This window comes from Cetorhinus maximus, unplaced genomic scaffold (genome assembly GCF_964194155.1).
Source record: "Cetorhinus maximus unplaced genomic scaffold, sCetMax3.hap1.1 HAP1_SCAFFOLD_2238, whole genome shotgun sequence".
NCBI lineage: Eukaryota > Metazoa > Chordata > Chondrichthyes > Lamniformes > Cetorhinidae > Cetorhinus > Cetorhinus maximus.
This window is the reverse complement of record NW_027598177.1, coordinates 7501-22237: the sequence shown is the minus strand read 5'-3', so window position 1 is coordinate 22237 and position 14737 is coordinate 7501. Positions and strand designations below refer to the sequence as shown.

Here is a 14737-nt window from a genome sequence, read left to right as displayed (position 1 = left end):
CTGCCCGCAAACGAGCCGGGGCACGCGGACCACGCGGACAGCAGCAGCAGCAGCAGCAGCAGCAGCAGCAAAAAGATTGCGCCTCCGTTGTGTGGCAGAGTGAATGTGGAGAGTGGTGACGTGAGCAGCCTCTGCTGGCAGCAAAAGCCTACTGCACCTGGTATTCCCAGGCGGTCTCCCATCCAAGTACTAACCAGGCCTGAGTCTGCTTAGCTTCCGAGATCAGACGAGATCGGGCGTTTTCAGACTAGTATGGCCGTAGGCACTTGCCGCCTGCCTTTCTGGCTAATTCAAGCCTCTCAGTCCAGCCCCTTCTTCTTTACCGTGGGTTTTCTTTTTTTTTCTCTCTCTCTCTCTCTCTTCTTCTTTCCCTCCTACTCCCTTTCATCCCTCCCCCACCTGGCTCCCTTCCTTCTCAGCCTCCCCCCACAGGCAAACTGCAAGCCCTACTTACGCCTCACCAGCCTCCAGCCTGCACCCTTGCTCCCGTTCAACATTCGTCCTCTCCGCACTGGGGGAAGCGTCAGGCACGCGCTACCATCCGCCTCTTGTGCCTTTGTCCCCGTACCCCTGCACCTTCTTTCTATCCAAATAATCATCCGACGCCCTCTCGAATGCCTCGATTCTACCTGCCTCCGCCACGCTTGCAGGCAGTCACGGCCTTCCGCACCTCAACCGCCCGTTGCGTCCACAAGCTTTTTCTCACCTCGCATTTGCTTCTTTGGCAACTCACTTTCAATCTGTGGGGCCCTCTCGCTCTTGATCCTTTTACCAGCGGGCACAGAGCTTCTTCCCTCTCTACTCTGCCCTGCCTTCAACTTAGGGAAAGCTCGCCCCGAGGCACAAGGGCGGCCCGACGTGCATGCGTCCGCGCCGATCACAGGCCGCCGAGCCCAGCTTCCCGAGCAGGCTCCACTCGAATGGCCCAGCAACGCCGGGGTAGCTGAATGTGCTGGCCGACCGGCCTGGCTACCTTCTCCCTGCCCGCAAACGAGCCGGGGCACGCGGACCACGCGGACAGCAGCAGCAGCAGCAGCAGCAGCAAAAAGATTGCGCCTCCGTTGTGTGGCAGAGTGAATGTGGAGAGTGGTGACGTGAGCAGCCTCTGCTGGCAGCAAAAGCCTACTGCACCTGGTATTCCCAGGCGGTCTCCCATCCAAGTACTAACCAGGCCTGAGTCTGCTTAGCTTCCGAGATCAGACGAGATCGGGCGTTTTCAGACTAGTATGGCCGTAGGCACTTGCCGCCTGCCTTTCTGGCTAATTCAAGCCTCTCAGTCCAGCCCCTTCTTCTTTACCGCGGGTTTTCTTTTTTTTTCTCTCTCTCTCTCTCTCTTCTTCTTTCCCTCCTACTCCCTTTCATCCCTCCCCCACCTGGCTCCCTTCCTTCTCAGCCTCCCCCCACAGGCAAACTGCAAGCCCTACTTACGCCTCACCAGCCTCCAGCCTGCACCCTTGCTCCCGTTCAACATTCGTCCTCTCCGCACTGGGGGAAGCGTCAGGCACGCGCTACCATCCGCCTCTTGTGCCTTTGTCCCCGTACCCCTGCACCTTCTTTCTATCCAAATAATCATCCGACGCCCTCTCGAATGCCTCGATTCTACCTGCCTCCGCCACGCTTGCAGGCAGTCACGGCCTTCCGCACCTCAACCGCCCGTTGCGTCCACAAGCTTTTTCTCACCTCGCATTTGCTTCTTTGGCAACTCACTTTCAATCTGTGGGGCCCTCTCGCTCTTGATCCTTTTACCAGCGGGCACAGAGCTTCTTCCCTCTCTACTCTGCCCTGCCTTCAACTTAGGGAAAGCTCGCCCCGAGGCACAAGGGCGGCCCGACGTGCATGCGTCCGCGCCGATCACAGGCCGCCGAGCCCAGCTTCCCGAGCAGGCTCCACTCGAATGGCCCAGCAACGCCGGGGTAGCTGAATGTGCTGGCCGACCGGCCTGGCTACCTTCTCCCTGCCCGCAAACGAGCCGGGGCACGCGGACCACGCGGACAGCAGCAGCAGCAGCAGCAGCAAAAAGATTGCGCCTCCGTTGTGTGGCAGAGTGAATGTGGAGAGTGGTGACGTGAGCAGCCTCTGCTGGCAGCAAAAGCCTACTGCACCTGGTATTCCCAGGCGGTCTCCCATCCAAGTACTAACCAGGCCTGAGTCTGCTTAGCTTCCGAGATCAGACGAGATCGGGCGTTTTCAGACTAGTATGGCCGTAGGCACTTGCCGCCTGCCTTTCTGGCTAATTCAAGCCTCTCAGTCCAGCCCCTTCTTCTTTACCGCGGGTTTTCTTTTTTTTTCTCTCTCTCTCTCTCTCTTCTTCTTTCCCTCCTACTCCCTTTCATCCCTCCCCCACCTGGCTCCCTTCCTTCTCAGCCTCCCCCCACAGGCAAACTGCAAGCCCTACTTACGCCTCACCAGCCTCCAGCCTGCACCCTTGCTCCCGTTCAACATTCGTCCTCTCCGCACTGGGGGAAGCGTCAGGCACGCGCTACCATCCGCCTCTTGTGCCTTTGTCCCCGTACCCCTGCACCTTCTTTCTATCCAAATAATCATCCGACGCCCTCTCGAATGCCTCGATTCTACCTGCCTCCGCCACGCTTGCAGGCAGTCACGGCCTTCCGCACCTCAACCGCCCGTTGCGTCCACAAGCTTTTTCTCACCTCGCATTTGCTTCTTTGGCAACTCACTTTCAATCTGTGGGGCCCTCTCGCTCTTGATCCTTTTACCAGCGGGCACAGAGCTTCTTCCCTCTCTACTCTGCCCTGCCTTCAACTTAGGGAAAGCTCGCCCCGAGGCACAAGGGCGGCCCGACGTGCATGCGTCCGCGCCGATCACAGGCCGCCGAGCCCAGCTTCCCGAGCAGGCTCCACTCGAATGGCCCAGCAACGCCGGGGTAGCTGAATGTGCTGGCCGACCGGCCTGGCTACCTTCTCCCTGCCCGCAAACGAGCCGGGGCACGCGGACCACGCGGACAGCAGCAGCAGCAGCAGCAGCAGCAGCAGCAAAAAGATTGCGCCTCCGTTGTGTGGCAGAGTGAATGTGGAGAGTGGTGACGTGAGCAGCCTCTGCTGGCAGCAAAAGCCTACTGCACCTGGTATTCCCAGGCGGTCTCCCATCCAAGTACTAACCAGGCCTGAGTCTGCTTAGCTTCCGAGATCAGACGAGATCGGGCGTTTTCAGACTAGTATGGCCGTAGGCACTTGCCGCCTGCCTTTCTGGCTAATTCAAGCCTCTCAGTCCAGCCCCTTCTTCTTTACCGTGGGTTTTCTTTTTTTTTCTCTCTCTCTCTCTCTCTTCTTCTTTCCCTCCTACTCCCTTTCATCCCTCCCCCACCTGGCTCCCTTCCTTCTCAGCCTCCCCCCACAGGCAAACTGCAAGCCCTACTTACGCCTCACCAGCCTCCAGCCTGCACCCTTGCTCCCGTTCAACATTCGTCCTCTCCGCACTGGGGGAAGCGTCAGGCACGCGCTACCATCCGCCTCTTGTGCCTTTGTCCCCGTACCCCTGCACCTTCTTTCTATCCAAATAATCATCCGACGCCCTCTCGAATGCCTCGATTCTACCTGCCTCCGCCACGCTTGCAGGCAGTCACGGCCTTCCGCACCTCAACCGCCCGTTGCGTCCACAAGCTTTTTCTCACCTCGCATTTGCTTCTTTGGCAACTCACTTTCAATCTGTGGGGCCCTCTCGCTCTTGATCCTTTTACCAGCGGGCACAGAGCTTCTTCCCTCTCTACTCTGCCCTGCCTTCAACTTAGGGAAAGCTCGCCCCGAGGCACAAGGGCGGCCCGACGTGCATGCGTCCGCGCCGATCACAGGCCGCCGAGCCCAGCTTCCCGAGCAGGCTCCACTCGAATGGCCCAGCAACGCCGGGGTAGCTGAATGTGCTGGCCGACCGGCCTGGCTACCTTCTCCCTGCCCGCAAACGAGCCGGGGCACGCGGACCACGCGGACAGCAGCAGCAGCAGCAGCAGCAGCAGCAAAAAGATTGCGCCTCCGTTGTGTGGCAGAGTGAATGTGGAGAGTGGTGACGTGAGCAGCCTCTGCTGGCAGCAAAAGCCTACTGCACCTGGTATTCCCAGGCGGTCTCCCATCCAAGTACTCACCAGGCCTGAGTCTGCTTAGCTTCCGAGATCAGACGAGATCGGGCGTTTTCAGACTAGTATGGCCGTAGGCACTTGCCGCCTGCCTTTCTGACTAATTCAAGCCTCTCAGTCCAGCCCCTTCTTCTTTACCGTGGGTTTTCTTTTTTTTTCTCTCTCTCTCTCTCTCTTCTTCTTTCCCTCCTACTCCCTTTCATCCCTCCCCCACCTGGCTCCCTTCCTTCTCAGCCTCCCCCCACAGGCAAACTGCAAGCCCTACTTACGCCTCACCAGCCTCCAGCCTGCACCCTTGCTCCCGTTCAACATTCGTCCTCTCCGCACTGGGGGAAGCGTCAGGCACGCGCTACCATCCGCCTCTTGTGCCTTTGTCCCCGTACCCCTGCACCTTCTTTCTATCCAAATAATCATCCGACGCCCTCTCGAATGCCTCGATTCTACCTGCCTCCGCCACGCTTGCAGGCAGTCACGGCCTTCCGCACCTCAACCGCCCGTTGCGTCCACAAGCTTTTTCTCACCTCGCATTTGCTTCTTTGGCAACTCACTTTCAATCTGTGGGGCCCTCTCGCTCTTGATCCTTTTACCAGCGGGCACAGAGCTTCTTCCCTCTCTACTCTGCCCTGCCTTCAACTTAGGGAAAGCTCGCCCCGAGGCACAAGGGCGGCCCGACGTGCATGCGTCCGCGCCGATCACAGGCCGCCGAGCCCAGCTTCCCGAGCAGGCTCCACTCGAATGGCCCAGCAACGCCGGGGTAGCTGAATGTGCTGGCCGACCGGCCTGGCTACCTTCTCCCTGCCCGCAAACGAGCCGGGGCACGCGGACCACGCGGACAGCAGCAGCAGCAGCAGCAGCAGCAGCAAAAAGATTGCGCCTCCGTTGTGTGGCAGAGTGAATGTGGAGAGTGGTGACGTGAGCAGCCTCTGCTGGCAGCAAAAGCCTACTGCACCTGGTATTCCCAGGCGGTCTCCCATCCAAGTACTCACCAGGCCTGAGTCTGCTTAGCTTCCGAGATCAGACGAGATCGGGCGTTTTCAGACTAGTATGGCCGTAGGCACTTGCCGCCTGCCTTTCTGACTAATTCAAGCCTCTCAGTCCAGCCCCTTCTTCTTTACCGTGGGTTTTCTTTTTTTTTCTCTCTCTCTCTCTCTCTTCTTCTTTCCCTCCTACTCCCTTTCATCCCTCCCCCACCTGGCTCCCTTCCTTCTCAGCCTCCCCCCACAGGCAAACTGCAAGCCCTACTTACGCCTCACCAGCCTCCAGCCTGCACCCTTGCTCCCGTTCAACATTCGTCCTCTCCGCACTGGGGGAAGCGTCAGGCACGCGCTACCATCCGCCTCTTGTGCCTTTGTCCCCGTACCCCTGCACCTTCTTTCTATCCAAATAATCATCCGACGCCCTCTCGAATGCCTCGATTCTACCTGCCTCCGCCACGCTTGCAGGCAGTCACGGCCTTCCGCACCTCAACCGCCCGTTGCGTCCACAAGCTTTTTCTCACCTCGCATTTGCTTCTTTGGCAACTCACTTTCAATCTGTGGGGCCCTCTCGCTCTTGATCCTTTTACCAGCGGGCACAGAGCTTCTTCCCTCTCTACTCTGCCCTGCCTTCAACTTAGGGAAAGCTCGCCCCGAGGCACAAGGGCGGCCCGACGTGCATGCGTCCGCGCCGATCACAGGCCGCCGAGCCCAGCTTCCCGAGCAGGCTCCACTCGAATGGCCCAGCAACGCCGGGGTAGCTGAATGTGCTGGCCGACCGGCCTGGCTACCTTCTCCCTGCCCGCAAACGAGCCGGGGCACGCGGACCACGCGGACAGCAGCAGCAGCAGCAGCAGCAGCAGCAGCAAAAAGATTGCGCCTCCGTTGTGTGGCAGAGTGAATGTGGAGAGTGGTGACGTGAGCAGCCTCTGCTGGCAGCAAAAGCCTACTGCACCTGGTATTCCCAGGCGGTCTCCCATCCAAGTACTAACCAGGCCTGAGTCTGCTTAGCTTCCGAGATCAGACGAGATCGGGCGTTTTCAGACTAGTATGGCCGTAGGCACTTGCCGCCTGCCTTTCTGGCTAATTCAAGCCTCTCAGTCCAGCCCCTTCTTCTTTACCGCGGGTTTTCTTTTTTTTTCTCTCTCTCTCTCTCTCTTCTTCTTTCCCTCCTACTCCCTTTCATCCCTCCCCCACCTGGCTCCCTTCCTTCTCAGCCTCCCCCCACAGGCAAACTGCAAGCCCTACTTACGCCTCACCAGCCTCCAGCCTGCACCCTTGCTCCCGTTCAACATTCGTCCTCTCCGCACTGGGGGAAGCGTCAGGCACGCGCTACCATCCGCCTCTTGTGCCTTTGTCCCCGTACCCCTGCACCTTCTTTCTATCCAAATAATCATCCGACGCCCTCTCGAATGCCTCGATTCTACCTGCCTCCGCCACGCTTGCAGGCAGTCACGGCCTTCCGCACCTCAACCGCCCGTTGCGTCCACAAGCTTTTTCTCACCTCGCATTTGCTTCTTTGGCAACTCACTTTCAATCTGTGGGGCCCTCTCGCTCTTGATCCTTTTACCAGCGGGCACAGAGCTTCTTCCCTCTCTACTCTGCCCTGCCTTCAACTTAGGGAAAGCTCGCCCCGAGGCACAAGGGCGGCCCGACGTGCATGCGTCCGCGCCGATCACAGGCCGCCGAGCCCAGCTTCCCGAGCAGGCTCCACTCGAATGGCCCAGCAACGCCGGGGTAGCTGAATGTGCTGGCCGACCGGCCTGGCTACCTTCTCCCTGCCCGCAAACGAGCCGGGGCACGCGGACCACGCGGACAGCAGCAGCAGCAGCAGCAGCAGCAGCAGCAAAAAGATTGCGCCTCCGTTGTGTGGCAGAGTGAATGTGGAGAGTGGTGACGTGAGCAGCCTCTGCTGGCAGCAAAAGCCTACTGCACCTGGTATTCCCAGGCGGTCTCCCATCCAAGTACTAACCAGGCCTGAGTCTGCTTAGCTTCCGAGATCAGACGAGATCGGGCGTTTTCAGACTAGTATGGCCGTAGGCACTTGCCGCCTGCCTTTCTGGCTAATTCAAGCCTCTCAGTCCAGCCCCTTCTTCTTTACCGTGGGTTTTCTTTTTTTTTCTCTCTCTCTCTCTCTCTTCTTCTTTCCCTCCTACTCCCTTTCATCCCTCCCCCACCTGGCTCCCTTCCTTCTCAGCCTCCCCCCACAGGCAAACTGCAAGCCCTACTTACGCCTCACCAGCCTCCAGCCTGCACCCTTGCTCCCGTTCAACATTCGTCCTCTCCGCACTGGGGGAAGCGTCAGGCACGCGCTACCATCCGCCTCTTGTGCCTTTGTCCCCGTACCCCTGCACCTTCTTTCTATCCAAATAATCATCCGACGCCCTCTCGAATGCCTCGATTCTACCTGCCTCCGCCACGCTTGCAGGCAGTCACGGCCTTCCGCACCTCAACCGCCCGTTGCGTCCACAAGCTTTTTCTCACCTCGCATTTGCTTCTTTGGCAACTCACTTTCAATCTGTGGGGCCCTCTCGCTCTTGATCCTTTTACCAGCGGGCACAGAGCTTCTTCCCTCTCTACTCTGCCCTGCCTTCAACTTAGGGAAAGCTCGCCCCGAGGCACAAGGGCGGCCCGACGTGCATGCGTCCGCGCCGATCACAGGCCGCCGAGCCCAGCTTCCCGAGCAGGCTCCACTCGAATGGCCCAGCAACGCCGGGGTAGCTGAATGTGCTGGCCGACCGGCCTGGCTACCTTCTCCCTGCCCGCAAACGAGCCGGGGCACGCGGACCACGCGGACAGCAGCAGCAGCAGCAGCAGCAGCAAAAAGATTGCGCCTCCGTTGTGTGGCAGAGTGAATGTGGAGAGTGGTGACGTGAGCAGCCTCTGCTGGCAGCAAAAGCCTACTGCACCTGGTATTCCCAGGCGGTCTCCCATCCAAGTACTAACCAGGCCTGAGTCTGCTTAGCTTCCGAGATCAGACGAGATCGGGCGTTTTCAGACTAGTATGGCCGTAGGCACTTGCCGCCTGCCTTTCTGGCTAATTCAAGCCTCTCAGTCCAGCCCCTTCTTCTTTACCGCGGGTTTTCTTTTTTTTTCTCTCTCTCTCTCTCTCTTCTTCTTTCCCTCCTACTCCCTTTCATCCCTCCCCCACCTGGCTCCCTTCCTTCTCAGCCTCCCCCCACAGGCAAACTGCAAGCCCTACTTACGCCTCACCAGCCTCCAGCCTGCACCCTTGCTCCCGTTCAACATTCGTCCTCTCCGCACTGGGGGAAGCGTCAGGCACGCGCTACCATCCGCCTCTTGTGCCTTTGTCCCCGTACCCCTGCACCTTCTTTCTATCCAAATAATCATCCGACGCCCTCTCGAATGCCTCGATTCTACCTGCCTCCGCCACGCTTGCAGGCAGTCACGGCCTTCCGCACCTCAACCGCCCGTTGCGTCCACAAGCTTTTTCTCACCTCGCATTTGCTTCTTTGGCAACTCACTTTCAATCTGTGGGGCCCTCTCGCTCTTGATCCTTTTACCAGCGGGCACAGAGCTTCTTCCCTCTCTACTCTGCCCTGCCTTCAACTTAGGGAAAGCTCGCCCCGAGGCACAAGGGCGGCCCGACGTGCATGCGTCCGCGCCGATCACAGGCCGCCGAGCCCAGCTTCCCGAGCAGGCTCCACTCGAATGGCCCAGCAACGCCGGGGTAGCTGAATGTGCTGGCCGACCGGCCTGGCTACCTTCTCCCTGCCCGCAAACGAGCCGGGGCACGCGGACCACGCGGACAGCAGCAGCAGCAGCAGCAGCAGCAGCAAAAAGATTGCGCCTCCGTTGTGTGGCAGAGTGAATGTGGAGAGTGGTGACGTGAGCAGCCTCTGCTGGCAGCAAAAGCCTACTGCACCTGGTATTCCCAGGCGGTCTCCCATCCAAGTACTAACCAGGCCTGCTTAGCTTCCGAGATCAGACGAGATCGGGCGTTTTCAGACTAGTATGGCCGTAGGCACTTGCCGCCTGCCTTTCTGGCTAATTCAAGCCTCTCAGTCCAGCCCCTTCTTCTTTACCGCGGGTTTTCTTTTTTTTTCTCTCTCTCTCTCTCTCTTCTTCTTTCCCTCCTACTCCCTTTCATCCCTCCCCCACCTGGCTCCCTTCCTTCTCAGCCTCCCCCCACAGGCAAACTGCAAGCCCTACTTACGCCTCACCAGCCTCCAGCCTGCACCCTTGCTCCCGTTCAACATTCGTCCTCTCCGCACTGGGGGAAGCGTCAGGCACGCGCTACCATCCGCCTCTTGTGCCTTTGTCCCCGTACCCCTGCACCTTCTTTCTATCCAAATAATCATCCGACGCCCTCTCGAATGCCTCGATTCTACCTGCCTCCGCCACGCTTGCAGGCAGTCACGGCCTTCCGCACCTCAACCGCCCGTTGCGTCCACAAGCTTTTTCTCACCTCGCATTTGCTTCTTTGGCAACTCACTTTCAATCTGTGGGGCCCTCTCGCTCTTGATCCTTTTACCAGCGGGCACAGAGCTTCTTCCCTCTCTACTCTGCCCTGCCTTCAACTTAGGGAAAGCTCGCCCCGAGGCACAAGGGCGGCCCGACGTGCATGCGTCCGCGCCGATCACAGGCCGCCGAGCCCAGCTTCCCGAGCAGGCTCCACTCGAATGGCCCAGCAACGCCGGGGTAGCTGAATGTGCTGGCCGACCGGCCTGGCTACCTTCTCCCTGCCCGCAAACGAGCCGGGGCACGCGGACCACGCGGACAGCAGCAGCAGCAGCAGCAGCAGCAGCAGCAAAAAGATTGCGCCTCCGTTGTGTGGCAGAGTGAATGTGGAGAGTGGTGACGTGAGCAGCCTCTGCTGGCAGCAAAAGCCTACTGCACCTGGTATTCCCAGGCGGTCTCCCATCCAAGTACTAACCAGGCCTGAGTCTGCTTAGCTTCCGAGATCAGACGAGATCGGGCGTTTTCAGACTAGTATGGCCGTAGGCACTTGCCGCCTGCCTTTCTGGCTAATTCAAGCCTCTCAGTCCAGCCCCTTCTTCTTTACCGTGGGTTTTCTTTTTTTTTCTCTCTCTCTCTCTCTCTTCTTCTTTCCCTCCTACTCCCTTTCATCCCTCCCCCACCTGGCTCCCTTCCTTCTCAGCCTCCCCCCACAGGCAAACTGCAAGCCCTACTTACGCCTCACCAGCCTCCAGCCTGCACCCTTGCTCCCGTTCAACATTCGTCCTCTCCGCACTGGGGGAAGCGTCAGGCACGCGCTACCATCCGCCTCTTGTGCCTTTGTCCCCGTACCCCTGCACCTTCTTTCTATCCAAATAATCATCCGACGCCCTCTCGAATGCCTCGATTCTACCTGCCTCCGCCACGCTTGCAGGCAGTCACGGCCTTCCGCACCTCAACCGCCCGTTGCGTCCACAAGCTTTTTCTCACCTCGCATTTGCTTCTTTGGCAACTCACTTTCAATCTGTGGGGCCCTCTCGCTCTTGATCCTTTTACCAGCGGGCACAGAGCTTCTTCCCTCTCTACTCTGCCCTGCCTTCAACTTAGGGAAAGCTCGCCCCGAGGCACAAGGGCGGCCCGACGTGCATGCGTCCGCGCCGATCACAGGCCGCCGAGCCCAGCTTCCCGAGCAGGCTCCACTCGAATGGCCCAGCAACGCCGGGGTAGCTGAATGTGCTGGCCGACCGGCCTGGCTACCTTCTCCCTGCCCGCAAACGAGCCGGGGCACGCGGACCACGCGGACAGCAGCAGCAGCAGCAGCAGCAGCAGCAGCAAAAAGATTGCGCCTCCGTTGTGTGGCAGAGTGAATGTGGAGAGTGGTGACGTGAGCAGCCTCTGCTGGCAGCAAAAGCCTACTGCACCTGGTATTCCCAGGCGGTCTCCCATCCAAGTACTAACCAGGCCTGAGTCTGCTTAGCTTCCGAGATCAGACGAGATCGGGCGTTTTCAGACTAGTATGGCCGTAGGCACTTGCCGCCTGCCTTTCTGGCTAATTCAAGCCTCTCAGTCCAGCCCCTTCTTCTTTACCGCGGGTTTTCTTTTTTTTTCTCTCTCTCTCTCTCTCTTCTTCTTTCCCTCCTACTCCCTTTCATCCCTCCCCCACCTGGCTCCCTTCCTTCTCAGCCTCCCCCCACAGGCAAACTGCAAGCCCTACTTACGCCTCACCAGCCTCCAGCCTGCACCCTTGCTCCCGTTCAACATTCGTCCTCTCCGCACTGGGGGAAGCGTCAGGCACGCGCTACCATCCGCCTCTTGTGCCTTTGTCCCCGTACCCCTGCACCTTCTTTCTATCCAAATAATCATCCGACGCCCTCTCGAATGCCTCGATTCTACCTGCCTCCGCCACGCTTGCAGGCAGTCACGGCCTTCCGCACCTCAACCGCCCGTTGCGTCCACAAGCTTTTTCTCACCTCGCATTTGCTTCTTTGGCAACTCACTTTCAATCTGTGGGGCCCTCTCGCTCTTGATCCTTTTACCAGCGGGCACAGAGCTTCTTCCCTCTCTACTCTGCCCTGCCTTCAACTTAGGGAAAGCTCGCCCCGAGGCACAAGGGCGGCCCGACGTGCATGCGTCCGCGCCGATCACAGGCCGCCGAGCCCAGCTTCCCGAGCAGGCTCCACTCGAATGGCCCAGCAACGCCGGGGTAGCTGAATGTGCTGGCCGACCGGCCTGGCTACCTTCTCCCTGCCCGCAAACGAGCCGGGGCACGCGGACCACGCGGACAGCAGCAGCAGCAGCAGCAGCAGCAGCAGCAAAAAGATTGCGCCTCCGTTGTGTGGCAGAGTGAATGTGGAGAGTGGTGACGTGAGCAGCCTCTGCTGGCAGCAAAAGCCTACTGCACCTGGTATTCCCAGGCGGTCTCCCATCCAAGTACTAACCAGGCCTGAGTCTGCTTAGCTTCCGAGATCAGACGAGATCGGGCGTTTTCAGACTAGTATGGCCGTAGGCACTTGCCGCCTGCCTTTCTGGCTAATTCAAGCCTCTCAGTCCAGCCCCTTCTTCTTTACCGCGGGTTTTCTTTTTTTTTCTCTCTCTCTCTCTCTCTTCTTCTTTCCCTCCACTCCCTTTCATCCCTCCCCCACCTGGCTCCCTTCCTTCTCAGCCTCCCCCCACAGGCAAACTGCAAGCCCTACTTACGCCTCACCAGCCTCCAGCCTGCACCCTTGCTCCCGTTCAACATTCGTCCTCTCCGCACTGGGGGAAGCGTCAGGCACGCGCTACCATCCGCCTCTTGTGCCTTTGTCCCCGTACCCCTGCACCTTCTTTCTATCCAAATAATCATCCGACGCCCTCTCGAATGCCTCGATTCTACCTGCCTCCGCCACGCTTGCAGGCAGTCACGGCCTTCCGCACCTCAACCGCCCGTTGCGTCCACAAGCTTTTTCTCACCTCGCATTTGCTTCTTTGGCAACTCACTTTCAATCTGTGGGGCCCTCTCGCTCTTGATCCTTTTACCAGCGGGCACAGAGCTTCTTCCCTCTCTACTCTGCCCTGCCTTCAACTTAGGGAAAGCTCGCCCCGAGGCACAAGGGCGGCCCGACGTGCATGCGTCCGCGCCGATCACAGGCCGCCGAGCCCAGCTTCCCGAGCAGGCTCCACTCGAATGGCCCAGCAACGCCGGGGTAGCTGAATGTGCTGGCCGACCGGCCTGGCTACCTTCTCCCTGCCCGCAAACGAGCCGGGGCACGCGGACCACGCGGACAGCAGCAGCAGCAGCAGCAGCAAAAAGATTGCGCCTCCGTTGTGTGGCAGAGTGAATGTGGAGAGTGGTGACGTGAGCAGCCTCTGCTGGCAGCAAAAGCCTACTGCACCTGGTATTCCCAGGCGGTCTCCCATCCAAGTACTAACCAGGCCTGAGTCTGCTTAGCTTCCGAGATCAGACGAGATCGGGCGTTTTCAGACTAGTATGGCCGTAGGCACTTGCCGCCTGCCTTTCTGGCTAATTCAAGCCTCTCAGTCCAGCCCCTTCTTCTTTACCGCGGGTTTTCTTTTTTTTTCTCTCTCTCTCTCTCTCTTCTTCTTTCCCTCCTACTCCCTTTCATCCCTCCCCCACCTGGCTCCCTTCCTTCTCAGCCTCCCCCCACAGGCAAACTGCAAGCCCTACTTACGCCGCACCAGCCTCCAGCCTGCACCCTTGCTCCCGTTCAACATTCGTCCTCTCCGCACTGGGGGAAGCGTCAGGCACGCGCTACCATCCGCCTCTTGTGCCTTTGTCCCCGTACCCCTGCACCTTCTTTCTATCCAAATAATCATCCGACGCCCTCTCGAATGCCTCGATTCTACCTGCCTCCGCCACGCTTGCAGGCAGTCACGGCCTTCCGCACCTCAACCGCCCGTTGCGTCCACAAGCTTTTTCTCACCTCGCATTTGCTTCTTTGGCAACTCACTTTCAATCTGTGGGGCCCTCTCGCTCTTGATCCTTTTACCAGCGGGCACAGAGCTTCTTCCCTCTCTACTCTGCCCTGCCTTCAACTTAGGGAAAGCTCGCCCCGAGGCACAAGGGCGGCCCGACGTGCATGCGTCCGCGCCGATCACAGGCCGCCGAGCCCAGCTTCCCGAGCAGGCTCCACTCGAATGGCCCAGCAACGCCGGGGTAGCTGAATGTGCTGGCCGACCGGCCTGGCTACCTTCTCCCTGCCCGCAAACGAGCCGGGGCACGCGGACCACGCGGACAGCAGCAGCAGCAGCAGCAGCAGCAGCAAAAAGATTGCGCCTCCGTTGTGTGGCAGAGTGAATGTGGAGAGTGGTGACGTGAGCAGCCTCTGCTGGCAGCAAAAGCCTACTGCACCTGGTATTCCCAGGCGGTCTCCCATCCAAGTACTAACCAGGCCTGAGTCTGCTTAGCTTCCGAGATCAGACGAGATCGGGCGTTTTCAGACTAGTATGGCCGTAGGCACTTGCCGCCTGCCTTTCTGGCTAATTCAAGCCTCTCAGTCCAGCCCCTTCTTCTTTACCGTGGGTTTTCTTTTTTTTTCTCTCTCTCTCTCTCTCTCTTCTTCTTTCCCTCCTACTCCCTTTCATCCCTCCCCCACCTGGCTCCCTTCCTTCTCAGCCTCCCCCCACAGGCAAACTGCAAGCCCTACTTACGCCTCACCAGCCTCCAGCCTGCACCCTTGCTCCCGTTCAACATTCGTCCTCTCCGCACTGGGGGAAGCGTCAGGCACGCGCTACCATCCGCCTCTTGTGCCTTTGTCCCCGTACCCCTGCACCTTCTTTCTATCCAAATAATCATCCGACGCCCTCTCGAATGCCTCGATTCTACCTGCCTCCGCCACGCTTGCAGGCAGTCACGGCCTTCCGCACCTCAACCGCCCGTTGCGTCCACAAGCTTTTTCTCACCTCGCATTTGCTTCTTTGGCAACTCACTTTCAATCTGTGGGGCCCTCTCGCTCTTGATCCTTTTACCAGCGGGCACAGAGCTTCTTCCCTCTCTACTCTGCCCTGCCTTCAACTTAGGGAAAGCTCGCCCCGAGGCACAAGGGCGGCCCGACGTGCATGCGTCCGCGCCGATCACAGGCCGCCGAGCCCAGCTTCCCGAGCAGGCTCCACTCGAATGGCCCAGCAACGCCGGGGTAGCTGAATGTGCGGCCGACCGGCCTGGCTACCTTCTCCCTGCCCGCAAACGAGCCGGGGCACGCGGACCACGCGGACAGCAGCAGCAGCAGCAGCAGCAGCAGCAAAAAGATTGCGCCTCCGT

General features: G+C 59.3%; 14 non-coding genes and 1 pseudogene across 14 annotated transcripts; all 15 read right to left on the bottom strand.

Annotated features, from left to right (window-relative positions):
* Nucleotides 1–145: 145 nt before the first annotated feature.
* On the bottom strand, nt 146–264 carry LOC144677102 (5S ribosomal RNA). The gene has a single exon (XR_013575509.1). It is a non-coding gene; the product is annotated as a 5S ribosomal RNA (ribosomal RNA).
* Nucleotides 265–1119: 855 nt separating this feature from the next.
* Nucleotides 1120–1238, bottom strand: LOC144677101 (5S ribosomal RNA). Its single transcript, XR_013575508.1, has one exon. It is a non-coding gene; the product is annotated as a 5S ribosomal RNA (ribosomal RNA).
* An 852-nt stretch (nt 1239–2090) lies between these two features.
* LOC144677100 (5S ribosomal RNA) lies at nt 2091–2209 on the bottom strand. The gene has a single exon (XR_013575507.1). It is a non-coding gene; the product is annotated as a 5S ribosomal RNA (ribosomal RNA).
* An 861-nt stretch (nt 2210–3070) lies between these two features.
* On the bottom strand, nt 3071–3189 carry LOC144677099 (5S ribosomal RNA). Its single transcript, XR_013575506.1, has one exon. It is a non-coding gene; the product is annotated as a 5S ribosomal RNA (ribosomal RNA).
* Nucleotides 3190–4047: 858 nt separating this feature from the next.
* Nucleotides 4048–4166, bottom strand: LOC144677128 (5S ribosomal RNA). The gene has a single exon (XR_013575534.1). It is a non-coding gene; the product is annotated as a 5S ribosomal RNA (ribosomal RNA).
* An 858-nt stretch (nt 4167–5024) lies between these two features.
* Nucleotides 5025–5143, bottom strand: LOC144677127 (5S ribosomal RNA). Its single transcript, XR_013575533.1, has one exon. It is a non-coding gene; the product is annotated as a 5S ribosomal RNA (ribosomal RNA).
* Nucleotides 5144–6004: 861 nt separating this feature from the next.
* LOC144677097 (5S ribosomal RNA) lies at nt 6005–6123 on the bottom strand. The gene has a single exon (XR_013575504.1). It is a non-coding gene; the product is annotated as a 5S ribosomal RNA (ribosomal RNA).
* An 861-nt stretch (nt 6124–6984) lies between these two features.
* Nucleotides 6985–7103, bottom strand: LOC144677096 (5S ribosomal RNA). Its single transcript, XR_013575503.1, has one exon. It is a non-coding gene; the product is annotated as a 5S ribosomal RNA (ribosomal RNA).
* An 855-nt stretch (nt 7104–7958) lies between these two features.
* On the bottom strand, nt 7959–8077 carry LOC144677095 (5S ribosomal RNA). The gene has a single exon (XR_013575502.1). It is a non-coding gene; the product is annotated as a 5S ribosomal RNA (ribosomal RNA).
* Nucleotides 8078–8935: 858 nt separating this feature from the next.
* LOC144677086 (5S ribosomal RNA) lies at nt 8936–9048 on the bottom strand (annotated as a pseudogene).
* An 861-nt stretch (nt 9049–9909) lies between these two features.
* LOC144677094 (5S ribosomal RNA) lies at nt 9910–10028 on the bottom strand. Its single transcript, XR_013575501.1, has one exon. It is a non-coding gene; the product is annotated as a 5S ribosomal RNA (ribosomal RNA).
* Nucleotides 10029–10889: 861 nt separating this feature from the next.
* On the bottom strand, nt 10890–11008 carry LOC144677093 (5S ribosomal RNA). The gene has a single exon (XR_013575500.1). It is a non-coding gene; the product is annotated as a 5S ribosomal RNA (ribosomal RNA).
* An 861-nt stretch (nt 11009–11869) lies between these two features.
* Nucleotides 11870–11988, bottom strand: LOC144677092 (5S ribosomal RNA). Its single transcript, XR_013575499.1, has one exon. It is a non-coding gene; the product is annotated as a 5S ribosomal RNA (ribosomal RNA).
* Nucleotides 11989–12839: 851 nt separating this feature from the next.
* On the bottom strand, nt 12840–12958 carry LOC144677091 (5S ribosomal RNA). Its single transcript, XR_013575498.1, has one exon. It is a non-coding gene; the product is annotated as a 5S ribosomal RNA (ribosomal RNA).
* An 858-nt stretch (nt 12959–13816) lies between these two features.
* Nucleotides 13817–13935, bottom strand: LOC144677090 (5S ribosomal RNA). Its single transcript, XR_013575497.1, has one exon. It is a non-coding gene; the product is annotated as a 5S ribosomal RNA (ribosomal RNA).
* Between the last annotated feature and the right edge of the window lie 802 nt (nt 13936–14737).